Genomic DNA, 27,472 nt, shown 5'->3' on the forward strand with positions numbered 1-27,472 from the left:
TAATCCCTGGTACATAGGAGAAATTGTAAGTAGTAAAATTAAGACAACATGCCATTCCCACCCCCCACCCCCCAACCCCAAGGAGCTCTCATCTGAATTCCAGGTAGGTCTTGGGAAAATACCAGGTACCTGCCTAGTCTCAGTGAGGGACAACAATGTTTTCTTTTCTACTCTTATTTCAATTCAACCATGAGACAAAGAGTTCTGGAGAGCAAGAAGTGGGGAGCTAAACATACATCCCCTAGAAGACCAGAAAAAGTCATCAAAGTTTCAGGTCACCCAACTGAATTTCCAGGAGTTACAGCCACTATTATTTCCTTCCCTTGTATGAAAAGATGTGAAAATGTACAGCTACCCCCAAAGCTTGACTTGGGTAGCAAAATCTGACACTCAGAATGCTGGATAAAAATGTATCATCAGTAGGCCACATCAGAGGAGAGAGGATGGCCTGGTCCCTGATTAAACAGTTCCCAATACTTACTCTCCCTTAGTAATTCAATAAAGGGCAACCATTCCTGCATTCTGATACTGAATTTCCAAGGCCATACTAGACCTCAAGAAGTTAGTCAAGATGGTGGCCCATGAACAAGCTGACCCAAGGTTATGGCTTCAGTCCCCTTAGCCTGGTCCTGACATGATTCTCCAAGAGCTACCGACTGATAATACACACATTAGGTCTGGTTAGAGAACATCTCATCCCATTTCTCCCAGTGGAACACCTCAGATACTGACAATTTGTGATGACAAGAACATGTAGCCTGGATTTTCCACTCCTCCCACGCTGCTTGGCTGGCCTGGCTAGCAACCGACTTTAGTTTTACAATGCTTATTACTGCGGCTTTCCCTCCTGGCCAGTGGGCCCTGAAGCAGCTGGAAACAGAGCCAGCTGGGGGCCCAGCCGACCAGCCAGGCACTTGGAACCTTCTACGCTAGCAGAAGAAAAGAACTGGCCAAAGGCCATACTGCTAAATATTCTGGGAAGGGTAGATGACGAGACAAGGGGGACGGGACCTCCATTCATCCTAAAACAAATGCAAACTGACAAACAGATTAAGGGTAGCTGAGGTTCCAGGAGAGCGTCTGGGTAACTTAACCAGATGCAGTCTACTTCTTGCTAATTCAGATAAATGAAGAAAGGCCAGTGTGCATCAGTGAAATTCCAAAACCGTAGAGCATAGACTGTTTTTTTTAAGTCCACAGAGCAACTCAACTTTATGTTAACTGTAAGCTTCACGCTGAGGTGCGGTTGTGCCCTCTGCTACTGAATCTGTGTCTCATTTGGCATAAACAGCAGTCATTTAAATTCAGCCGTTCATGAACTTAACTCCTGCAAATGTTTGCTCTCATGAATATGATAAACATCACCCCTTATCCTATTGTTGACCCTATTTATTTACCCAGCTTGGCCTTCCTTCAAAGGCATCATAGAGATAAACCCAGCCCAGTTCAGGTCAAATGAGTATAAATCGTTAGCAGAGTGCTAGGAGATGAGGTTTTTCCTTGATAGCTCGAAGCCTTGTGTTTTGTCCCCTTCCTCATGGGAGCTGTGAAAAGTTTGAACAGATGTTCAGATTCAGGGGGAGAGAGCACTTTACTGCTGCTCTATTTACTTCCCCCAGCAGGATCCGTTTTCATCTCCTTGTGGACTAGAGAGAACAATTCTACCAGCTTAACTGCTATCTGGGGGAGGGGAAGTCTGGGATCCTGGTTCCCATGAAGCATGATGAATTAAGAAAGGAATGCAGTATGCCATGAAACCACATTTACCTCTGGCTTTCTGTTCCCAAAATTAGGTCAGCAAATTTGCGCTTGATCTCTGGGTACATTAATGAAGCAGCCTCTCAGCTGGAACATGAGTCCTTTGTAGTCCGAATCTATCTTCTGCATCTGTTTTACAATAGGCGGCCCCTCTAGCTTGGCTTGAAGGGGTGTGTAAGTGTAGAGAGCCAATCTATGACCATGTTGCCTTTTGACATTTATTTCCCTGCAGTATTTACCCTGGGATTGAATAGTGTTTGTTTCGGGCATTATAATAAAAACTCTCCACAAAAATCTCTTGGATGAAAGTGCATGAACCAAATCACCCAATCAACAAATATTTATTGAATACCCAGCATGTGCAAGGTGCTGAGAGCGTAAGATTCAGCCCTGCCCTTTAAGACCTTATTATTTAGTTCGTGACAGAAATATTTACAGATATGTCCAAGCAAGGGCTTTTATTTGTCTCCCAACAGTCAATCTCTCCTTCCCTTTAGTACTCAAATCCCCCAAGCTGGGCATATGGCTGCCCTACAGACTAGGTTTCTTGGCTTGGCTTAAGTACGGTCATGTGACTAAGTTCTGTCCAATGGGATATGAGTAGAAGTGAGATGTGCAGGTGCTGGGTCGTGTCCCTAAAAGGAATCCATTTGCTCACAGTTCCTACTCCCCCCCTTCCTAGGGCCTGAAACGTATAGGCGGGGGTGGGAGCCAAATTCTGCCATCTTGAGAACAACACAACAGGGGATGGTGCGGAAGGAGCTGGGCCCCAAATAACCTTGGGAGACAACCTTCTCTCTCCTGATTGCTTATCAGCTGGGGCAGGAGAGAGAGAGATGGGCTGGGGGGGTGAGGGTGAAAGGAAATCCTTCTATCTTTTTTAAGCCACTGTTATTTAGTCTCTGTTAAAGCAGTGGAATCAAGATTTCAACTAATGCATACACACTTCCCCTAACAGACCAGAATTTTCTGGAAGCCTCTTTAGTTCCCCAGCCCCATCATGGAGCCACAGAGAGTAACTGCTCACCTTATATTTGCGGATGATGATATAAAGATATAGTTAAGAAAAACTCCATTTTGCTCTTGTGAAATAATTTAATCCCACTGTAAGTATTATAAGAAGATAAAAGGATTACCTTACAAGGAAAGCTCTTATAAGTAAGTGACGTCTGGCTTGGCTTCTTAAGGGTGGGGGACACAATGTTAATCTATTAGTGTCTGAAAGGTGGAAATATTTCACAGCAAGGAGATTTTATCAGATGACTGAAAGGCAATGAGATAAGAATAAGAGAATAAACCTTTTCCTATGGTCAAGCATAATCATGTAAATTAGCACTGGGCTATAGACACTGCTATCTGGATAAGGTCTACTTTTAATAAAAAAATGGAAAATAGGTGTCCAACAATCATTTGCAGAAACTTAGCTAACCTCAGCGCTTCTTGCCTGTGACTCTGTTAAATACTGTTTTAGAATAGCTTTACTACTAATAATGGTGTCACCCTGGTAAATTCCTCAATTCCTTTAAGCCTCGGTTTTCTCATCTCTACAGTGGCAATTCAACCAAAATCATTTACTGCAAGTATACTACATCTCAGGCACTGTTCTAGGCATTCTACCCGAGGCAGACAGAAAAACGACAGTCAGAACAAATAAGGAAATTATATGGTATATAAGAGGTGAGGAGTGCTTAGGGATAAAATCACAGCAAAGGAGAGCAAGGGTGCTGGTGGCAGCAATCTCAAATATGGCGTCCACAATAGTCCCCATGAGCAATGATGGTGGCTCACATTAGGCTATTAGCAATGGAAGTGGCCAGCTGTGGTTGAATTCTGGATATGTTTTGAAGGTAAACAGAATTTTCTGACAAGTTGTCTGTGAGGCGTGAGCGGAAGAGAAGAGTCAAGGATGACACCAAGGTTTTTGACTTGAGACGAACTGGAAGGATGCAGTTGACAAGCAACGACAGGGGAAGGTGTAGGTAGAGTAACTTTTGTCCAAAAGATCAGGAGTCCAATTTCTGGACATGCTGTGTGAGATGATTAATTTTATGTGTCAGTTTGGCTGGGCCACAGGGTCCCCAGGTATTTGGTCAAACACTATTCTGGGTTTTATTGTATGAAACTAACATTTGAATTGGCAGCCTGAGTAAAGCAGACTGCCCTTCCCAATGTGGGTGGGCCTCATCCAATCCACTGATGACCTGAATAGAACAAAAAGCTGACTCTCCCTCGAGTAAGACAGCATTCTTCCTGCTTGACTGCTTTCGAACTGGGACATGGGCTTTTTTTTTCCTGCCTTTACACTCAGACTGAAATATCAGCTCTTCCTAGGTCTTAAGCCCACTGGCCTTCAGACAAGAACTAAACCATTGGTTCTCCTGGTTCTCAGGCCTTCTGCCTCTGACTGGAACCAAGCCATCAGCCCTCCTAGGTCTCCAGTTTGCTGACTCATCTTGCAGGTATCTTGGGACTTGCCTGTATCCATCATCCTTATAATATACGCATACATTCATCCATCCTATTGGTTCTGTTTCTCTGGAGAACCCTGACTATTATACAGTGCTAGAGATGCCTACTAGATATTCAAGTGGAGAGTCCAGGAGGCAGCTGGATATGAGGAATTTGGAGTTTAGGGCTAGTAATATATATTTGGGACTCACTGGCAAAGATGCTATTCAAAGCCAGAGTACTGGATGGGATCATCGAGGGAATAATATTGATAGAAAAGAGGAACAATTACTGAGTCCTGGGTGCCCACAATGTCTAAGGATCAGGAACCTCAGCCACAGAGACAGAGAAGGAGCAGCCAGTGAGACAGGAGGAAGCCAAGGAAGTGTGTTGTCCTGAAACCAAGGGGAAAATCACATCAAGTAGGAAGAAGATACCTCGTCTATCAAATGCCACTGACTGGTCACCACCATTGGTAAATGCTCTGGCCACTGGTGACCTGACAAGAAACGGAGCGTTAGAAAGGTGGGCCAAACCTGCTGGAGTGGTCTTAGGAGCAAATGTAAGGAGGGAGGTTGGAGCCACTGAATATGGGCCCTTGTTTCAAGAGCTACTCAAAAGGGGTGCAAGAAAACAGGGCAGTTGTTGGCAGGGGAAGAGGGGGTCGAAAGACATTTCTTTTAATGGACAAGCTAACAGCATGTTGTTAATATCACTAGCTGCCATCTGTGGAGCACAGCGCTGTGATGCTAGGTGCTTCGCGCGTAACACCCCATCTCACCCTCCCAGTGGTTTTGCAGTGTGCATTTCACCACCTCTATCTTTCATACAAAGAAACAGATATTAAGAGAAAGTGAGAAACTTTACAAAACCATGGTTAGTAAGTGGCTGTGTCAGGATTTAAACCCAGGCTGTTTGAACTTGAAATCAAGGACTCTTTGCTACACCAGGAGACTTCCTCGCACGATGGAACCTGCTCCTCACAGAGACCGCCTCCCACAGGGAGAGCAGGGCTGCGAAGACACCAGGCCAAGCTTAACTGTCAGGATTCTCGTCAGGGTGTAGAGGATGAGCCTGGGAGCAGACAGCTCCGTATCGTCCTCTGGTCCCAACCTTCAGGAAGGAGGTGTATAATACGATACCCTGACACGGGCTGCCATGCAAGCGGTGCTTACATCATATCCAAGGAGAGGAACAAACAGCAGTGTGCGAATTCTATTTTCAGATTGGGCAGGGTGATAAAGTCCTTTCTTACTAGCACACTGGTATCGATCCAAGGAACTTCATTAATATTAGCTGCTCCTGCAGCTGCTACACTAAACTGAGGGACAGACACACCATTCTGGAGATGGGATGGGAAAAGGCTCACCACTATCCTTGGCAGTGAGGATTACTGGGGTCTCCAGCCATGTCAAACCCCAACATGTACGAAAATCTATCATACCAAGACTACATCAGACTGCATATTATGGATTCCTTATAAAAAGGCATGATGAAAAAAAATTTTCTTTCCTTCGTGAAAAGTCAGAGGCTCCTGGAATCTTCGTTCATGTTCAGAATACAATTTTCTTGTAAAACTGTATGGAAATTCCCTGCTCTGAAGAGACAGGGGGTGTACATGTGGGCGAGGGGTAGGAATGAGGAGAGAAAGCGTCCTCCAAACCCAGCGTTCCTGTGGAAGATGATGAGCCTGACACCCCAACTCGAACGAACAGCAAGAGTGAGCAGGTGGAGAGCTCAAAGAAAACTCCCTTGGTTAAGCATAGGGCGCCCTGGAAACAGCCATTTCAATTAGTGCCAGACTGACTTGAAATAAGGATTAAGAGGTCATTTCAAACGATAGCCGAAGGATAATTTGCTTAGCATACAGATCTCTCCTACAGCATCCTTTGCTCCTTTCCTCTGCTATGTAGCATTAACCTCATTTACTGTTCAGTTCTTACAGAGCACACGTCACTAGTCCTAAAGATCCCGTTAGTTTTCATATAAAGACCTCCGCCTACAGCCTCACGCACACGTCTCGTTCACAGTGGAGAACACCGATAATGCTGTCAGAAATGCTCTTTATGGTTCCTCCCCACATCCCTCCTTATTTTCAGTCATTCTTAACTTTTAGGGAAGTTTCTTTTTGGACAAAACAGCCCACATTGAGTGCTTTCACAAAGGCATTCTTTGAATTTTTTCAGAGGTCTATCGATCATCTCCGGGTTATGACACAGGAAAACGTTAGAAGCCTGGTCATCAAGAGAGAAACAAGCAGTAAATTCCATTTAAAATTGGAAACAGTTCGACTTCATCTATAATCTTAAAAAATGTTTTCTTGATTATAGAAATAATGCATGCTCACTGAAAACAAATTCAACCAAAACAGAAAATCATAAAGGATAACATGAAAAATATCTTACAATCCCATCTGTCAAAGAGCATAAGTAACAATTTGGTGTATATCCTTCCACATTTTTCTTTACATGTAATACATATATATTAGAGATCCCTAATCTAAACCTCTTGAAATTGTATGTGAAATTTTGTGTGCATGTATGTATATACATTTTAAAGGAAAAGAGACCATAAATTTCATCAGTTACCCAAAAAGTTAAAAAAATATATATATTTATATGTATATATATTTACCTATATATACATATAACCATATATAACAAAGTATAATACAATAAAGTATAACATATATATAACTATATACATATTCCTATTTAGTTTATAAAAATCTAATCATAATCTACATATAATTCCACCACTCATTTTTTTTCCATTTATGGACATTTTTCCATTTTAGAAATAATGGTTGTTGTTCCTGATAGTATTTTATTGTCACTTGTTTTTTCTCCCTTTAAATGCCAGAATCTGGGCCTGGAGACAGAAAGATCTGGGTTGGACTCCTGGCTCCACCATTTATAAGTTCTGTAAGTTTAGCAAGTTACTCAGACTTTAGAAGTCTGTTTTGTCATCTTTAAAATCGACTAGAATTATAATAGAGTTACTACAAAGACTGAACGAAATATATTCTAGGCAGTTGGCACTGACCGGCATATAGTAAATATACAATAAACATTAGCACTTTTTCCAGGTGGAATGCACTTGGTCCAAATTCATATATATGACAACATCTGGAGAAGTTCTAAAATCAGGATTTACGATGACAATAAAGTGGATTATTGAGAATAAAGCTGAAGCCACACTCTGGGATAAGATGGTATTATCCATTGCTGAAGAGTAAGTCATCAAGCAAATGATGATCTATACAGCTGTAAACATTACAAAGGATTGGGTATCGGTACTAACCAGCACGGCTAAGGGAGTTGCTTATCCCTTAGATCCCAATCCTCCTCTTCTATGATATTGCGAAGGTCACGATCCATACCATTCTTTGTTGGGGTCTGCCTTCCCATTCTGGGTCTTATTACTAAGTTCTCAGACTTTGCATCTGCAAATGGTGCAAGTCCCATCAATGTACGTGCAGAATTCCATTTCCTTTGAGGAAGTTGGTGAGCTGCCTCATTTATTAACAGAGGAATGGCTATGGTCTCTGGCTCGACCTGCAGCTCTCTCCACTCCAGTGTTCTCTGCCTGGCTTGTGTCCACTCTTTACCCCTGGGGCCTGGGCAGCCCAGAGCACGACCACCACTCCCTGGGCAACAACTATATGCCAGGCATGTGCTAATAAGCACTTTGCACATTTTGTTTTCATAATCTCACAGCAATTCTGGAAGTTATCATCTCTGTTTTTCAGTAAAGAAATGGAGGTTTAACTAAAATAAGATATTTGTGCAACATTACACACTTAGTAAGGGACAGATTTGGTATTTGAACTGCTTTATTCCAAAGCCCTGGCGCTTATGAATGCTATCACAACAGCTTTGGATTCTGTGTAGTGAGCTCCACGTTACACTTGGAAGACTTGGTGGAAATGGAAAAAATATCGATTTGTTGCCCGCTGGAAGTTTCCCTTGGACTGAGTAGATTCCAAAGCACCAGCAGGCCTTCTTGGTAGGCGGTCTTGCTGCAGGATGGCACATTCAAATTCACAGTCCACATCTGCAGATCTTAGCTGTAACAAAGCTAAGCTTAACTCCTGCAGCTTTGTGGGAAGATCAGTGAGAAAACTGATCAGAAAGGATAAACTAGATTATCTGTGGCAGGCAGACTAACGGCCCCCAAAGATGACCACATCCTGATCTCTGAAACTTGTGAATATGGCAAGTTTGCTTAGCATACAGATCTCTCCTACAGTATCCTTTACTCCCTTCCCGTGCGATGTAGGATTAACCTCATTTACTCTTCAGTTCTTACAGAGCACACGTCACTAGTCCTAAAGATCCCGTTAGTTCTCACATAAAGACCTCTGCCTACAGTCAAGGGCAGAGTGTATGCATATATAAGTGCATATATGCCTTATATGGCAAACAAGGCATTGCAGACATGATTAAAATAAGAATCTGGAGACGGGAAGCTTATCCTGGATGACCCAGGTGGGCCCCATGCCATGACGAGGGGGAGGCAGGAAGGCTAGATTCAGAGGAGAAGATGTAGTAACGGAAGCAGCGTCTGGAGTGACGTGGGCGACCTCTAGTAGCTACAAGAGGTGAGAAAACAGGTTCTCCTCTAAAGTGTCCAGAAGGGAACTCTGCCTCGCTGACCTATTTTAGGCTTCTGACCTCCAGAACAGTAAGATAACAGATTTGTTGTTTCGGGCACTCGATTTGTGGTGACTTGTCACAGCAGCAATAGGACACCAATACAACGTCCACATCCCAAGTATCTCATAACAATATTGTCCGTATTAAAGTCCTATACCCAATTTGTTAAAGTTCCTAAGATTAATGTTTCCTGATATTTCAAACAGCCTATCAGTGATGTTCTGATTGATCTGGTTCTTCCTCTTCGTAGAGAAAATGAATTCTAATATACCACCTGTGAGCTTTGAAGTGAACCTCGCACTAAATACTCTAGAGATCTCCAAAACCTAAGAGAGGAAGGCCATTTTCCTTTCCCCCGGAAAGTGACCTAGGCATGCTGTCCTCTGACTGACACACGTTCACTCGTTGACCCTCAGCATGACAAATCTGAAACACACAGGCATGACGGGAAGGGAATGTGAATTCCCTCTTCTGTGGAGACACTTGTGAACATCTTCAACACCCATCTCCAATAGCTACTTCCATCGGCTCAACTGTGCGAAGGTTAAAAACTCTTCCTAATTTTGATTCTAATAAATGACTTGAAGAAAGGTGTGTCCCTGTTTGTTTATATATATAAATTTAGAAGCATGGTGAAATCTCGAACAAAATTAGCCACCGGCAGAAAGAAAATATCAGATAACCTAATTAACCTAATAACCTAATGGCTGAGCCATTTGCAGGACTCTGGGTAACACTGGCCATCTGAGCTGAAGGGAGAGCAGATAAGCACTGATGAAGAGCCAGCAGCCCAGGAATAGAATCCAAATAACGGGAAGGAAGGTCATTGGCTGATTGATGAGGCTTCTGTTGTCCTTGTCACTGAGTGTGGAGAGGAGTCCTGTAGCCCTGGAAGGTTCCTAACATCATCGTTATTTGAACAAGCCAGGAGACAGCAGATCCCAGAAATGCATCCTTTGTGGTCATACATTTCAGAGGGAAAGTTTTGGGTTTTGGAAACCTGCTGTGTAGCCCTATGCTCTCCAACAGGACACCACAATCATCACTGTTTCTGTGCAGATACTAAACTGCTTTGGAATAGCCAAAGCAACATTTATTGGTTCTCCTATATTATTCATTTCTCCAATCGAGTGCTCCAAACAGCTGAATGTGCCCGGCGTACTAGACTAACTCCCTTAAAGAAATTTCATCTAGAGCTGACGTTATACTCGTTAGCCAAAATTACCGTAATTATTATTTTTTCCTGGATTTTCTACGGTCTCCTTGTAAACAGGCTCCTTCTTACTCTCTGATAGTAGCAACTGACACTGAAGAAATGACTAAAAATACCAGAATCACTATGCAAACGCCTTGCTGCCTTCCTGCAAAGAAGAAGGAGGCTGGCAAATATAGTTGCCATTTCCTTACCAGGAAAAAATAAAGTTAGAGCAAGTGGCACGTCTGTGTGTGCCAGCTGTCATCTGGGACAGCGGGGCCTCTTGAACCACTTGGCAAATGGCACGAACTTCCAAGTCCCTTTTTCTCTCCCAGGGCACAGGGCAGACAGGGCCAGAGTTCAGGTTTCCCAAAGTCCTGATTTCAAAAAATTTCATTTTTCAACACAGTGATTTGTTTAAATCTAAATGTGGTTTAATCCTTATGCTGGTTGAAGACTGTTCACCTAAACGCTTAAGAAATAGATAAACTCTTTATAGACTGTTTGATGACTCAGGGTTAAGCAAATAAGGTCACTATGTTTTCATACATTATGTGTAGTAATGAGGTTTAAATTTAACTCCCCAAATCAAACATAACTTACAATGCAGAGTCTGGACAAATGAGCTCTCTTTCCTAGTCACGGCAGCTGTGGATCTGATCTAAGTCCCAATGCCTCTCCATCAAAGTAGCTTGCTTTTCCTTCTATGCACACTCTCCAAAATATAAAAGTAAAAATGAAGCGCTGTAGGGTAAGTGCAGATGGATGAGATGTGCAAGTAATAACAAGCTCACGGCACCTCCAGATGAACAAGTTCAGGGTAGGGGTGGGGCGGGGCAGGTGAAAACGTTCACAAAAATGCATCATTTCCGGGGTGCAGTAGCACAGAAGAAACACTTTACTTATTTGGGAAACTGCTTAAAATAAACACCACCCACTATAAAAGAGTCGAAGAAAATATCCCATTCTTGCTCCATCTCTCTTCTCCCTTTAAACTTGCAGAGCCTGTGGTTACAAAACCTACTTGGGGGCAGCCTTTACTGTCATATGCCAGGAAGTTCACGTTGGGAACCAGCATATGCCTTTCAGGAAGGATCAGACTAGATACTGAAGGGCCTACTAGACCATTAATAGCTGGGACTAATTCCTAAGGAAGTCATTAAGAACATATTTTATATGTGTGGAGAGTTTAATTTTTGCAAACTATTATATTTCCATGACTGTTTTGAAGTAAGATGGGCAGGATTATTATGAGGTCATCTTGGATAGGTGAAAAAGAAAGACACCAAGTTAGGACAATCACTCACATCTCCTGATCCTTAGTCCTATACAAAATCACCTCAGAAATCACTTCCCTCCAACAAGAGTGCGTCAGTTGAGTATTTAACTCTGAACACCCAAGGTGCTATCTGTGGCAGCAACTGAAGTTTGGCATAACTAGATTTCATGCATTCACTCAATGAATAGTCATTCCACAAATAGGCAGTATTTGAGACTCAACTATGTGCCAGAGAGAAGAACAAGACAGGCATGGGCCCTGCCCTTGTACAGTTCACAGCCTCATCGTATGCCCCTACCTGAGTAGTAGGGACCTGGTAATGAGGCCACATCCCACAGAGGGTTCTACACACCCCTGAGAAGTGAGGAAGGGGCTTTAAGGCAGAAGCTCCAGGAGTTAAGAAGGCAAAAGAGCCAGAGGAGTTGGAAATTCTTCCCAAGAAGAAAGGGTTCCATGATCAAATTAGTTTGGGAAACCCATCTTACCATCTTTTCCTCTTGGAAATTTACAAGCAAATTAAAAATACTGAAAAGTTCTCCAATTAAGAAACATGCTAACGTTCATCTACCCAGGAAGTCTGTTTACCATGGGACATCCCATAGAATCATCCTTTTGTGGGTCCTGTTGTGAGAAATGCTAACAAGTCCACGGTCTTAGAGCAGAGTCGGGGGCTCTGATTTAGAAACCATATTTTCCCAGCAGTACACATGCTTGTCAGAACGGCCTGCGAAGATATTCACATCTGGGACCTTCCAGGCTTAAGCAAGTCTTAAATCAGGCAGAGACCAAGGCCCTGCTGGTTCCCAACAGTGAACTCTAGAAGGCTATTCCTGAGACCACTTCCTTCAGCCTTGGGTACCTCCCTGGGTGTCTGGGTCATGGATTTTCTTGGGACTTGGCCCCATGGCCTCTGACTTGGTAGCTCTCTGTGCTCTTGGAGCCATGTCTTGTGACAACCCCATTTGGCTTCCTGGTACCTGTTCTCATTCTTTAGTCCAAGGCTACAGCCTGACCCTACAGCTCTGAGGCCAAGGGGCTCCCTTGTGAGGTTTTGTCCACTCTTGCTTCTGAGTCAACATGTTAAGTCACCACCTTAAATCTAACCTTATATTTCCTTGTGAGAATTAGCTACCTTGAAGGAGAGGGTTATGGTTCATCCCCATTTTAACTAAGAGAACTTAACAGTGATCCAGTGATGCTGAAAAGGCCAGGGGCCACTGATGATTGCATCACATAATATCTCATTTCGTTGCCCCAACAAATGATGAGGTAATTACAATTTTTACCTCTGTTTTCCAAATTAGGAAACTGATCCTTTGAGAGGTCCATAATTTGCCCAAGGTCACAGAGCTTAAGGGAGCCAGGATTTGAACCCAGGCAGTCTGACCTCAGAGTACATGCTGCTCCGAGCCAATAAGCCTACCTTGATTCCCCACCTCTTATCAAAGTCTACCTATTCACCTTCCAGAACCACTGCCCAGGAGCATGGCACTCCTATGGGGTTGGGGTCTTGGGACAACCCAGGGTTCCCAGTGCCACCCCTCCCTCACCAGTCTGGTCAGCACTCCATACCCTGTGTTTGCTCTCTTCTCCCTGTCCCTCTGTCAGAGTGATGTATTTCTATTAAAGTTAACCCTGCGCTAATGTTTCCTTTCTGGTAACAACATGCTTTAACCCAGGCTAAATGTATACTGTAATGGTAGGATGGTGGACACCTATGTGGGGAGACTGTTGAGTCAGGTTTGGAACTTAGCATCCCACGAACCCCTGCTCACTTTGCCTGGACCAGCATTCTCAATCCTCCCTGCACAGGAGCACCATACAAGCTTCTCTCTCTCTCTCTCTCTCTCTCTCTCTCTCTCTCTCTCTCTCTCTCTCTCTATCTCTATCTCTCTCGGTGATTTTATATGAGACTAGAGCTGAGTACTCCTTTTTTAAAGATAGTTAGCCATGTAAATAGAAACACTGTGTCTAAATTTTGGTCTTTGTACATCCCACTGAAGCTGGTGAAAGATGGCAAGTGTGCATACTCAGAGGAGGGAAGACGTTTAAGAATCATGGGTCTGACTCTGATCACCACGTGCTCTTGGGCCAGAAACAACTTCTTTGGAGTTTGGTTTTCTTAGCCAGCAATGAGGGGTTAATGCTAACTTGCCTCGAAGGTGGGTGATGAGAAATGACTAACTCAGATGGCCATAAGGTCCTACTTAGGCAAAGTTAAAATGCTTCTACGACAAGCAAGGGAATTTGAGTGATTTGCCTCTTAAATATTGTCGAGATAGCCCAATAACTGTAAATAAAGAGCCAGAATGGACTGCAATGAAGCAGGCAGCATGGACCCCCTGACTACCTACAGAGGGCTACTCTCTCCTCCCATTAATATCTTTCCTCTGGAGAGCAATCTGAAAATAAATCAAAAGAAAAGAACATAGTATCTTGAAGCTTCTTTGGCACACTCCCACAATGCCAATACTGTCGTGCTGACAAACTGTTTCCGGGAAACAGGTGTGCCTCAACTTAAAGAAGGGGGATCTACAATGAAAGCCATAACCAAAGTGTTGTTCCACTTTAGAAAGCTTTCTTGAAATAGGAACCTCCCTTGTGCATAGTTCATTAACTTACTACCCTTGGGAGAAAAAAATCAATTCAAAATGGAAATGTAACTCCGAAAGGACCATGTTATCCAGTGGGGAAGTGTGCTTTAATTTACAAAACCTTTACAGTAACTCACGATATTTGAAGTGAGGTTTATTCCCATAAAGCTATAAAGAGCTCTAAGAGAAAAAAGACATATTTAGACATACAATGTTCAGCCCTTTCCAATCATCAGCTCATTTCATAACTGATGGAGAGCTTGGTCAGTGAGTCAGGGTGGAGGCACTCACCGCTGGGGATGTGAGGAAGTCTACCATAGCGCATCAGTTCTGCTAGGCAGGCTCTCCCCTCCTACCACTCCTAAGTGGCCAGCACCAAGGTTAGTCTCCTTTGAATAAGAACCATTTAACACTGACACCCCGCCCCTCACGCCATGTGTCTATTATAAGCTGAGTGCTGTGCTAGGCTTGCTAAGGAAGGTGACGATAATAGGGCAAGCCCCCTGCCCCTCTACTCTCATCAATTTATGGTGACCAGATACCCAAATTTGACAGCCTCAATCTTTTAGGAAGTATCCCTAAATAAGCTTAGGGGTAGGATTGCCAGATAAAATATAGGATGCTTAGTTAAATCTGAATTTCATATAAACAACCAATAATGTTTTAGCATAAGTATGTCCCAAATACTTCATGGGATATACTTACACTGAAGAAAACTACTCCATGTTGGAAAGTTCAAATTTAACTGGGTGTCTTGTATTCTTATTTGCTAAATTTGACAACCTTACTTAAGGGATCTGTAAGGCCTGTTGTGAACTTTGTGAATTAGCCCCACCCTTAGGTTGCTCCTCACAAATAGGGAATTTGGAGTTGTTTTCTAGCTGTGGTAGTCATCACTGGGCTGATGACTTCCTATTTGTATCAGATCTCTGTGACCAGTGGCATACAGCCATCAAAGGAGTTTTCAGTGATACTAGGTGGTCCTGTTGGGTTGAGGGTGCAGATTATGACTTCACAACTTAATAATCCCTGAAAGGAAGAATTGCCTTCAAGGCCTAAAGCAGTGCCCATGTTCTAGAATCACTTGTTAAATGCAAGGGCACAGAACTTGCCTCCTCAAGTCATGTACTGACCAGCCACATGCTTGGCTGAAATTCCTGGTGTCGGGCAGTCTGTCCACAGCAAGAGATCCTTGGAGAGTGAGAGGATGAGTAAGTTCAGGTGGCTCTCAAGGTTTAGCTGGTGGAAGTTAAGAATCACCTAGGAAGTTTTGTGAAGAGGAAGACCCCAAGTCCCAGCCCTCCAGATTCTGTACCAAAGTTTTGAATTCAGACTCAGGAATCTGCATCTCAACCACAGGGCTGTGATTCTAACCCCAGTGGCTGGGGGGACTGTGTTTAGCCCTTGCACCTCTCCCCTCAGGCTCCTGGGAAGATTCCAGCCAAGAGCCCCTGGGGGTCAGTTTGGGCTGGTGTTCCTCTCCACTGACCCAGCAGCTCAGATCCAGCTCTGGAATTTTGAATAATGAGAAGACCTGAGCTGCTCTTCCTGTGTGATCTTCATGCAGTCATCTCTCTCCTGATGTCTCCGGCCCTGATTACCCAAGGGCTGCCAAAAATTGTGTCCCTTTTTGCCAGTCACTTTACACCGTTAGCATTCCCAGACCTGTTTTCCTACTAGCATGGCCTGGCGTTTTACTGATGGTTGCCAAGGCAGCTACTGAGTCAGACAACTGGGAACACCCTGGTTTATACACCTCACATCTAACACCGGACTGCTGAGGGGCCACACAGCTTTACTCTTAAAAACAAACCCAGATCGATGCTGAGAAGTTGGTGTGTGATGCATGTGCCCTTTGAGTCAGGGTCTCTGCCATGGGGAACAGCACATCCGCCAGACAATCCTGTGTTATGGACAAATAAAAGGACCCTGCTGAGATGTCTTTGGTGACATTCTAAATCCTGGAATGAATTATCCCCCAAAGACAAGAGATGGATCATGTGTGCAATACCTGATGGAACAGAAAATGGCTGAAATGGAAAGAGTAAGTGGCCTGAAATCTAAAACAGCTCCCTTCACTTACCGGGGACAATTTCCAGCAAATGTGCTCCTTAACTCTAGTTTCAGAAAAGGCAAACCCCATCTCTTCTTGAATGTTTCATTCATTCTTTCACCCAGCTGACAAATATGTACAGAGCTCCTGCTATGTGGGTAGAATAACACATCTCAAAATTGAAAGCCTCGTGTTAACTAACAAGGAATCAAGAGCCTACTTGCTTCTGACAACTAGTAGTTTTTAATTAAGTAACCAGACATAGGAGGTGAGGCCCTCAGACCTCTGGGGAGGACTTCCAGTGGCGACTGGAATCAGAGGCATTTGAGTGAGGAAGTTCTGCCAGAAAACCACATGAACGGCAGAGATCTGTAACTTCAGCTCTGCACTTCACCAATTCCCAGCAGGCTTCAGGAGCCCAACGATGATGGAAAGGCTCCATTCTAAGCCATCTGGGGTTTCATGTTGTTCCTGTGAAGTGAGGGCTCAACACAATTCATGATACTTAATACAAATGTAAGCAGATCCTGTAATATAAACGTGCAAAGAACATTGATATAGGTTTTAAGTCATGACTGTAAAGTACCATGAAGGAGCCTTTATTGACACCTATGGAATTGAGGCACCAGCATTTCTGCTAAAACAAAACATTAAACCTACATTCACTGAACTGGCAAAGTTGAAGAACCCTCTAATCAGACTGCCACTCAGAACAAAAGGACACAGCAAAGATCAGAGATTGAACTTGGATGAACGAAAAATCTACAGCCCTCTGGGAACAACGTCCATCATTCCCCCCAAAAAGCCATGCCCCAGTTTGTCTTCGAGCCTTTCCCCATACTGCTCTTTCTGCCTGAAACAACCTTCCAGAGCTTCTCCTGACTAATGAGCAGGTCAGTGGCCTCATTTTCAACAAGGAAGGTCAACAAACCTGTTTCCAAGGTCAACATAAAGCTTGTTCATTCCCTTGTTTACGCATTCAGTTGCTTGGTTAATCGATCTGTATTGGGCATTTAATGCATGCCAGCCCCTATGGAGTGCAGCAAGGACGCAGACCTGAAATAAGGCACCTCATTCACCTTCAGGGAGCTTAGAGTTTAGTGGAAGAGACAAGTAGGAAATTGAGCTGTGGGGCTGGTGTTATAATTGGGGTTTGTATTATGCAGGAGTACTGGGGAAGTTAGCAAGGCTTCCTAGAGGAGGTGGGGCCTGACTGGTGTCCGGCAGGATGAGGCAGTACCTGTTGGAGGCAGATATTATGGGTCTGGTGATGGAATTGGCTCATGTGATCCATCCTCTCACTCTCTGCTCTCTTTGTAAAAATGATCCATGTTGATCATATGGTCAACCAGCATTGGGAGTGCTGTGCAGGGCCATGAAAGAAAGAGAAATGGCCTTGTGGTGAGTAAGACATGTGCCACGGCCTCATGCCACTCGGAATGGTAGTACAATCTCACTTTAAGATGGCAGACTAAGCTTCCAAGTTTACCTATCTTACCTCTGTTTTTCAACTATGAAGGCAAAATGAAGATCTACAAGGACTTAGCCCTTCTTCTGCCATTTTGAAAAAATAATTAAAAAATATACTCTAGCAAAATTGAAAAAGAATCCAAGAAATAGGAAGACCTGGAAACAATGGAAATAATCCAGTTCAGATGGAAAGAAATCCTAGTGGAACAGCTTATATTTACTCCAAATTACAATAGTGGGACAGAATGCTTGGTGAAAAACATCTTCAACAGAGCAAAAGATTATGATGATTAAACTGGATACCTAAGAATCGGGCAGAAAAACAAAACAAAACAAAAAGAATCAAGAAGTAAACCATGACATGCCACATATGTACTAAAGACTCAAGTTTCTCCAGGTCAACCAGAGAAGAAAAAGATAATTAGACACTCTAGAAAGATGAATATACATAAAAGGCAATCATGGTCTAAATATGAAGCAAGGTAAAATTCAGTTTGTATTTAAACAATTAATGGAATATAAAAACCACTGATAATTGTAAATATTTTTGCACCCAACATAGGCGCACCTCAATACATAAGGCAAACGCTAACAGCCATAAAAGGGGAAATCGACAGTAACACAATCATAGTAGGGGACTTCAACACCCCACTTTCACCAATGCACAGATCATCCAAAATGAAAATAAATAATGAAACACAAGCTTTAAATGATACATAAACAAGATGGACTTAATTGATATTTATAGGACATACCAACCAAAAAAAGCAGAACACACTTTCTTCTCAAGTGCACATGGAACATTCTCCAGGATAGATCATAACTTGGGTCACAAATCAAGCCTTGGTAAATCTGAGAAAATTGAAATCATATCAAGTATCTTTTCTGACTACAACGCTGAGACTAGATATCAATCACAGAAAAAAAACTGTAAAAAACACAAACACATGGAGGCTAAACAATTTACTACTAAATAAACAAGAGATCACCGAAGAAAAAGAGGAAAACAAAAAATATCTAAACAAATGACAATGAAAACACAATGACCCAAAACCTATGGGATGCAGCAAAAGCAGTTCTAAGAGGGAAGTTGATAGCAATACAGTCCTACCTCAAGAAACAAGAAAAATCTCAAATAAATAACCTAACCTTACACCTAAAGCAATTAGAGAAAGAAGGATACCACCAACAAAAAAAACCCCCAAAGTTAGCAAAAGGAAAGAAATCATAAAGATCAAATCAGAAGTCAATGAAAAAGAAATGAAGAAAACAATAGCAAAGATCAATAAAACTAAAAGTTGGTCTTTTGAGAAGATAAACAAAATTGATAAACCATTAGCCAGACTCATCAGGAAAAAAAGGGAGAAGACTCAAATCAACAGAATTAGAAATGAAAAAGGAGAAGTAACAACTGACACTGTGGAAATACAAAGGATCATGAGAGACTACTACAAGCAACTAGATGCCAATAAAATGGACAACCTGGAAGAAATGGACAAATTCATAGAAAAGCACAGCCTTCCGAGACTGAACCAGGAAGAAATAGAAAATATAAACAGACCAATCACAAGCACTGAAATCGAGACTGTGATTAAAAATTTCCCAACAAAGAAAAACCCAGGACCAGATGGATTCACAGGCAAATTCTATCAAACATTTAGAGAAAAGCTAACACCTATCTTTCTCAAACTCTTTCAAAATATAGCAGAGAGAGGAACACTCCCAAACTCATTCTACAAGGCCACCATCACCATGATACCAAAACCAGACAAAGATGTCACAAAAAAAGAAAATACAGGCCAATATCACTGATGAACATACATGCAAAAATCCTCAACAAAACACTAGCAAACAGAATCCAGCAGCACATTAAAAGAATCATACACCATGATCAAGTGGGGTTTATCCTAGGAATGCAAGGATTCTTCAATATATGCAAATCAATCAATGTGATACACTGTATTAACAAACTGAAGGATAAAAACCATATGATAATCTCAATAGATGCAGAAAAAGCTTTCAACAAAATTCAACACCCATTTATGATAAACACTCTCCAGAAAGTAGGCATAGAGGGAACTTACCTCAACAGAATGAAGGACATATATGACAAACCCACAGGCAACATCATTCTCAGTGGTGAAAAACTGAAAGCATTTCCACTAAGATCAGGAACAAGACAAGGTTGCCCACTCTCACCACTCTTATTCAACATAGTTTTGGAAGTTTTAGCCACATCAATCAGAGAAGAAAAGGAAATAAAAGGAATCCAAATCGGAAAAGAAGAAGTAAAGCTGTCACTGTTTGCAGATGACATGATACTATACATAGAGAATCCTAAAGATGCTACCAGGAATCTACTAGAGCTAATCAATGAATTTGGTAAAGTAGCAGGATACAGAATTAATGCACAGAAATCTCTTGCATTCCTATACACTAATGACAAAAAATCTGAAAGAGAAATTAAGGAAACACTCCCATTTACTATTGCAACAAAAAAAAATACAATACCTAGGAAGAAACCTACCTAAGAAGACAGAAGACCTGTATGCAGAAAACTCTAAGACACTGATGACAGAAATTAAAGATGATACAATCAGATGGAGAGATATACCATGCTCTTGGGTTGGAAGAATCAACATTGTGAAAATGACTATACTACCCAAAGCAATCTGCAGAGTCAATGCAATCCCTGTCAAGCTACCAATGGCATTTTTCACAGAATTAGAACAAAAAATTTCACAATTTGTAGGGAAACACAGAAGACCCCAAATAGCCAAAGCAATCTTGAGAAAGAAAAACGGAGCTGGAGGAATCAGGCTCTCAGACTTCAGACTATATTACAAAGCTACAGTAATCAAGACAGTATGGTACTGGCACAAAAACAGAAATATAGATCAATGGAACCAGATAGAAAGCCGAGAGATAAACCCACACACATATGGTCACCTTATCTTTGATAAAGGAGGCAAGAATATACAATGGAGAAAGGACAGCCTCTTCAATAAGTGGTGCTGGGAAAACTGGACAGCTACATGTAAAAGATGAAATTAGAACACTTCCTAACACTATATCCAAAAATAAACTCAAAATGGATTAAAGACCTAAATGTAAGGCCAGACACTATAAAACTCTTAGAGGAAAACATAGGCAGAACACTCTGTAACATAAATCACAGCAAGATCCTTTTTGACCCACCTCCTAGAGAAATGGAAATAAAAATAAACAAATGGGACCTAATGAAACTTCAAAGCTTTTGCACAGCAAAGGAAACCATAAACAAGACGAAAGGACAACCCTCAGGATGGGAGAAAATATTTGCAAATGAAGCAACTGACAAAGGATTAATCTCCAAAATTTACAAGCAGCTCCTGCAGCTCAATATCAAAAAATCAAACAACCCAATCCAAAAATGGGCAGAAGACCTAAATAGACATTTCTCCAAAGGAGATATACAGATTGCCAGCAAACACATGAAAGTTTGCTCAACATCACTAATCATTAGAGAAATGCAAATGAAAGCTACAATGAGATATCACCTCACACCGGTCAGAATGGCCATCATCAAAAAATCTACAAACAATGAATTCTGGAGAGGGTGTGGAGAAAACAGAACCCTCTTGCACTGTTGGTGGGAATGTAAATTGATACAGCCACTATGAAGAACAGTATGGAGGTTCTTTAAAAAACTAAAAATTGAACCATGATATGACCCAGCCATCCCACTACTGGGCATATACCCTGAGAAAACCATAATTCAAAAAGAGGCATGTACCACAATGTTCACTGCAGCACTATTTACAATAGCCAGGACATGGAAGCAACCTAAGTGTCCATCAAAAGATGAATGATAAAGAATATGTGGCACATATATACAATGGAATATTACTTGGCCATAAAAAGAAACAAAATTGAGTTACTTGTAGTGAGGTGGATGGACCTAGAGTCTGTCATACAGAGTGAAGTAAGTCAGAAAGCGAAAAACAAATACCATATGGTAACACATGTACATGGAATCTAAAAAAAAAAAAGGTTCTAATGAACCTGGTGCAGGACAGGAATAAAGACGCAGATGTAGGGAATGGTTGGGCGGACACGGGGAGGGGGAAGGGTAAGCTGGGACGAAGTGAGAGAGTGGCATGGACATGTACACTACCAAATGTAAAACAGATAGCTAGTGGGAAGCAGCTGCATAGCACAGGGAGATCAGCTCAGTGCTTTATGACCACCTAGAGGGGTGGGGTAGGGATGGTGGGAGGGAAACGCAAGAGGGAGGGGATATGGGGATATACGTACACATATAGCTTATTTACTTTGTTATACAGCAGCTACTAACACACCATTGTAAAGCAATTATACTCCAATAAAGATGTTAACAAATAAATAAAATGTCATTAAAAAAACCCACTGGTGTCTGAAGTAATTAAAGTTAAACCTCTATGGTCAAGGGAGAGGGTCAATAAATATAGTGAATTCCTCTAAATTCTCTGTGAGTTCTAGGCCACTGGGTAAAGTAACTTTTCCCTATTGTATGATTTAGTTTTGCTTTTGAAAGTGGTTTTGACTTTAATATGTAAGGAACTATATTCCTTACATATTAACTTTTTAATCTACATTTTCCCCAGGAGACCATTCCTAAAGGTGATCTCTGGTTAAAAACTTTTTATTTCCCCCAAGGTATTTTTGATTATCTCTGATCTTTTCTGATCTTTATGAGACTGTAAACTAAGATTTACTAACTGAAAATATAAACCTATACCCATTGAGAAACAATTAGTTTTTAAGAAACATTGATTCCTCAATCTCTTACTGTTCGATTGAATTTCAATTTTTTTTTTTTTAGGGAATTCCTTTATTTTTATTTATTTATTTTTGGCTGTGTTGGGTCTTCGTTTCTGTGCAAGGGCTTTCTCTAGTTGCAGCAAGTGGGGGCCACTCTTCATCGCTATGCGCAGGCCTCTCACTATCGCGGCCTCTCTTGTTGCGGAGCACATGCTCCAGACGCGCAGTCTCAGTAGTTGTGGCTCAAGGGCCTAGTTGCTCCGCGGCATGTGGGATCTTCCCAGACCAGGGCTCGAACCCGTGTCCCCTTCATTGGCAGGCAGATTCTCAACCACTGCGCCACCAGGGAAGCCGTGAATTTCAATTTTTAATTGGCAATTTAATTTAGTTAAAAATCATTAATTCCTGCTTTAAAGAAACAGTTATCTGAAGTTCAAATGCTTGAGTTCATTTCGGGGTTCTTTTTCTTCTGTTGAAGTGAAGTAAGATGAAATATAAAGTAAACTGAAATATAATGCTTTTTAATTTTAAAATATTAATAGTGGCTATTTTAGGCAGTAGAATATTAAGTCAGGTTTATTTTCTTTATATTCTTCTGTATTTTCTGAATGTTCTATCATAAACATATATTGATTCTATACTTAAGTTTCTTAGAAGACTAATATAGGACTATTTGAGAATATTACTGGGACCAGAAAATCTCAGGTTCCATGGCTTTCTCTTTGACAAGCAAGGTGGCAAGCTAAGTGATTATATAAAAATTGCATTGAATATGGTTTAAGTAGGTGGGTTGAACACATGTATGTCTGAAATCTCTACATCGTGGAACTTTGTGTAAACTTTGCTCAGTGTAAACCTAAGAAATTTCCAATTATTTGGGGACTTTTAACAGGGACTTTAATTAATTAATTAATTTATTGCTGCATTGGGTCTTCGTCACTGTGCATGGGCTTTCTCTAGTTGTGGCGAGCAGGGGCTACTCTTCCTTGAGGTGTGCGGGCTTCTCACTGCAAAGCACGGGCTCTAGGTTCGAGGGCTTCAGTAGTGGCGGCATGCAGGCTCAGTAGTTGTGGCTCTCAGGCTCTAGAGTACAGGCTCAGCAGTTGTGGTGCACGGGCTTAGCTGCTCTGTGGCATGTAGGATCTTCTTGGACCAGGGCTCGAACCCATGTCCCCTGCAATGGCAGGTGGATTCTTAACCACTGCGCCACCAGGGAAGTCCCCAGTTTGTTTTAAATTGATAAATTCTAGGTCCTCCACAGACCCACCTTACATGTTGTACATTTTGCTTTTTCCCAGGCATTTTCTTGATTTCAGATGGGTGGGTGTCTATTTCTGTTACTAGGAATGTACTTATGATGTTTCTTATTCGTGGGCAATCCTTTCACTCCTGTTCATGCCAAATATTCTATATCCTCTGAAGCCCAACTCAAAGCTCACTTCCCCTCTGAAGTCATCTCAATGCCATACACCTTTCTATAGTTAATGTATTCATTAATCACCTACCAGAGATTTAATAAGTGGTTACTATGTGTCCAGTGCTACACTAGGCACTATAAGAAGTTGTACCCAACATGGAAGACAAAGCTCTGGACCTCAGCTGCATATGCTGTCTGGCCTCCCCAACTAGACTGTAACCCTTTCAAAGACTGGCTGGTCCTATGTTACCCTCGTAGTATCCTACTTAGCTGGGACATCTTGGGTGAGGTGGGACATGTGTTGGTCATTGAAAGGTCTAGGTGACTGGACCACATCTTCCTGGTGTTAGTGGTGAGCAAATGAGAGACAACTGGAGGAACCTTACTAGTCCTTGGACACAAAGGAAATCTTTTCATAGGTGCTCAACAACAGGGCCCATTATATGGAATTAATACATGTTGAATGAATACATCAAAAGTGAACAAACTGATTAGCCTTCTAAAGGGAAGGTGGGAAGACCCTCAGGATGGGGTGACGTTTAAGCAAGAAGAAAGTCAGGGGTATTGATTTCTCTGCAGCAGAACAGAGATGCTTCTTTGAGTCAGGACCTAAGGACTACATTTCTGAGTATTTCAAATACTAGGTTTGACCAACACATGGAGCCGCAAGCCAGTGGGACAGCTGCCATTTTGGCAGCTTTACTAAAAGAAAAAAAAGACTTTGCTGAATGGGCTAAATCTTACCTGCCCAAGAGAAATTCCCTAGCTTTACTATAAATCATTAGAGCAGAAAAATAGGTTAGGAAGCATTGGAAATGGGCCAAAAGAGAGTGTCAAGGAGACAGCAGGATCTAACAATAGAAAACCAGGCAGCAGATTAGACAGAGTAGGTGTGAGAGAGACAAAAGCAGATACAGAGACTAAACAGTGACCAAGGGAAAATGGCACAAGTACTGCTGTCTACACAGGACTCTCCTGTTGAGAGGGTCCCAGCCAGGAGGAGGCAACGAGGGAGATTTCACTAATGCATAGTCCATCACAGTGTAGCCCAAATCTTCTCCTAGAACCATCTATAGCATTACTATGTAGGGACTCTCTTCCAAATTTATGAACAGGATGTGTACCCAAAGCCCATCTGTAATTTAACTGGTAACTGAAATATATTTTCCTCCAGAAATTATTTTAATTAGGTTAGATACTTATGCCAAATCCCCAAAACCTATTTAATCTACATGTACTTACAGTTTAGTCCTTTACACAGGTATTTTAGTAATTTCTAATTACCCCATACATTCCAGTTCCTCTGGTTGCCTATGAAATAATTCTAAAATTTATGGACTTAAAACCACCCCAATTTTTATTTTGCACATGAACCTGCAGTTTAGGGCATGGCTCGGCAGGGGCAGTCCACCTCTGGTTCGCGTGGTGTCGGGAAGGGGAAGGGGGCCCTGGGGCTGGGGCCTGGGATCCTCAGAAGGCTTTGCCCACTCACATTTCTGGCAGTTGATGCTGGTTGTCTGGCTGAGATCTCAGCTGGAGGTGTCGGCTGAAACCTACATATGGCGCCTCTATATGGTCTGGGCTTCCTCATGGTGGCTGGTTTCCAAGGGCAAATGTCATGTGTAAGAGAAACAAAGAATAGCCGAGAGAAAAAAAAAATTGAATTCTTTTTCAAATCCAGCCTTGGAAGTCATCTAGCGTTGTTCTCACTGTGCTCTATCAGTTGGACCAATCACAAAGCTCATGTGGGTTCAAGGGGAAGGCAACAGACTCCACCTCTTGAGGGAGTGTAGCAATATTCCAGAAGAGCAAGGGGGAGCAGATAGAATTACAAGGCCATTTTTGGAGAGGAATTTACAAATAGCGTCCCACAATAGTGTACAGTCTGCCACAACATATAACATTACTTCTAGAAAAAATATTCCAGCTTAAAAGGTAATACAGCATAGTGACTCTAGAGCCAAATCCCCAGAGCTCCGTTATATACTTGTGTGATGCTGGGCAATGTGCTCAAGCTCTCTGTTCCTTAGTTTCCTCATTTATAAAATTGGGATGTTGTGAAGAAAAAACAATAGTTATTTTGAAAAAAGCTTAGAAGGCTATCTAGCTCTCTAAGTGTCAGCTGTTCTCATGACACCAGGGATACACGTCCTCCAACTTTGGCAGTGGTACTTCCTGGCTCCTGGGGGGACAGTGGTGGTGGCAGCACGACAAGGGGTAGAAAATGAATGATAACAGTTCACATTATTGAGTACCTAATACCTGTCAGTTACCATGCCAAGTAAACTGACTTAAAAATCTATACGGTAGGTACTAATATTATCCAGGTAAGAAAACTGTGACTTTGGTAACTTGCCCAAAGTGACACCTGCGAGTGGTAGAGATGGGATTTGTCCCCAGATCAGTTTAACTAGATGGAAGGAGCCTGAATCCCTGGATTACTGCATGGAGCAGAGCCTGTCTCCCAAATCTGATTTGTGGCTGAGTGAAAAAGGAACAGTACTGTATTATGCCGTTGGGACTTGGGGTTATTTATTAGAGCAGTGAACCTATCTTGACTGGGTGAGTACAGGGAAGATGGGATTGATATGCTTGAGCACAACTAACTTAAGGATTCCTTTCATAAGATGAAATGGCTCTTGCTGTTTGCATAAGGCAGGGTATATGCATAAAAGAAAATTATTCTCTAGGTCAGTCCCTACCTGTCTCTTGTATCTTCTGAACAGGAGAGGACAAGCAGCCTTTGGAAATAGGGCTGGGTGTACTGATCTGGAATCCTTGACACTGATATGAACAGACTGCTCACGAATTAGGCTGACTGTTCACCAGCTGAGGAATGCCTCTTCTAAGGTTTGACTCTGGTGTAAAACCTAATGGTTCCCAGGTTGTCTGCTTGTCTCTTTTGTTTTGATTTTTTTCCCTTATAGAGAAGGTTCTCTTTTTGACTATGCTGACCAGCACAGCTGTGAGGGAGAAACCTTGGTTGCTGTTACACTTAGGTCTCTGGGAAGGTCCCCTATATAGTTAGACTGTAAGACCTTGTCTGTCTTGTTCACCATAGCATCCCTAGTGTCTAGTCTAATGTCTGGCACACAGTAGGTGCTCAAAACTTATTGAATGCATGAAAGACTGAATGTTTGAATAAAAGCTCAAGCAAACAGAAGTCAGAAGTCTATAAAGTAACTTGGGCTCTTTAAGCCAGTGGCATATCCCTCAAAGACCACATGAGGGGGGAGCCCCAAATGCCTACTACGATACTGTGGACGCAGTAGCCCCTTGATAAAATGCTTGCTGATTGAGTGATGCAACCCAATGCTTCACCTGACCCATGGCAAAACGTGGGAAGGCGCAGGATCGGATAACTGTTGTGGGATGCTAGTTTTAAATTTATCTCCAAGGATGTTGTAAATATGGTCGTCACAAAATTGGTCGTGGTTTTAGTTGTATGAATCATCCGTAAGTCTGTGGGAGTCAGCAGAGCAGTCAGCCAAAGAATACAACACTCTTCTATCTCATGGATAGGGTTTAAATTCATAAAAGTAAAGCAATTCTAGAATCATCCATAAGAGAATTCATCTTGGCATGAAAGCAGTTTGCAGTCTTTGGTTTTCCTGCACTCATTGCAATTCAGAAATCAGAAAATATGGACAATCCTCCTTTTAGGACAGGCAGCAGCTAGACTATCTTTCAGACTAGAGATTTCTTTCTTGAAAATCAAATATAGAACTTTCATGTGATGTAAGTATACTATGTTTTACATTAATGTAAACTAAGTTTTAAAGGGATGCTATGTCTCTAATTAAAGGCATTTACAGAAA

General features: G+C 42.1%; 1 protein-coding gene across 7 annotated transcripts in view; it reads right to left on the minus strand.

Moving 5' to 3' along the window:
- Nucleotides 1–27,472, minus strand: part of NCALD (neurocalcin delta) — a 432,659-nt gene that overhangs the window by 51,143 nt on the left and 354,044 nt on the right. The gene's annotated exons all lie outside the window — the stretch shown is intronic.

The sequence above is a fragment of the Lagenorhynchus albirostris genome, chromosome 17 (assembly GCF_949774975.1).
Source record: "Lagenorhynchus albirostris chromosome 17, mLagAlb1.1, whole genome shotgun sequence".
Classification (NCBI taxonomy): domain Eukaryota; kingdom Metazoa; phylum Chordata; class Mammalia; order Artiodactyla; family Delphinidae; genus Lagenorhynchus; species Lagenorhynchus albirostris.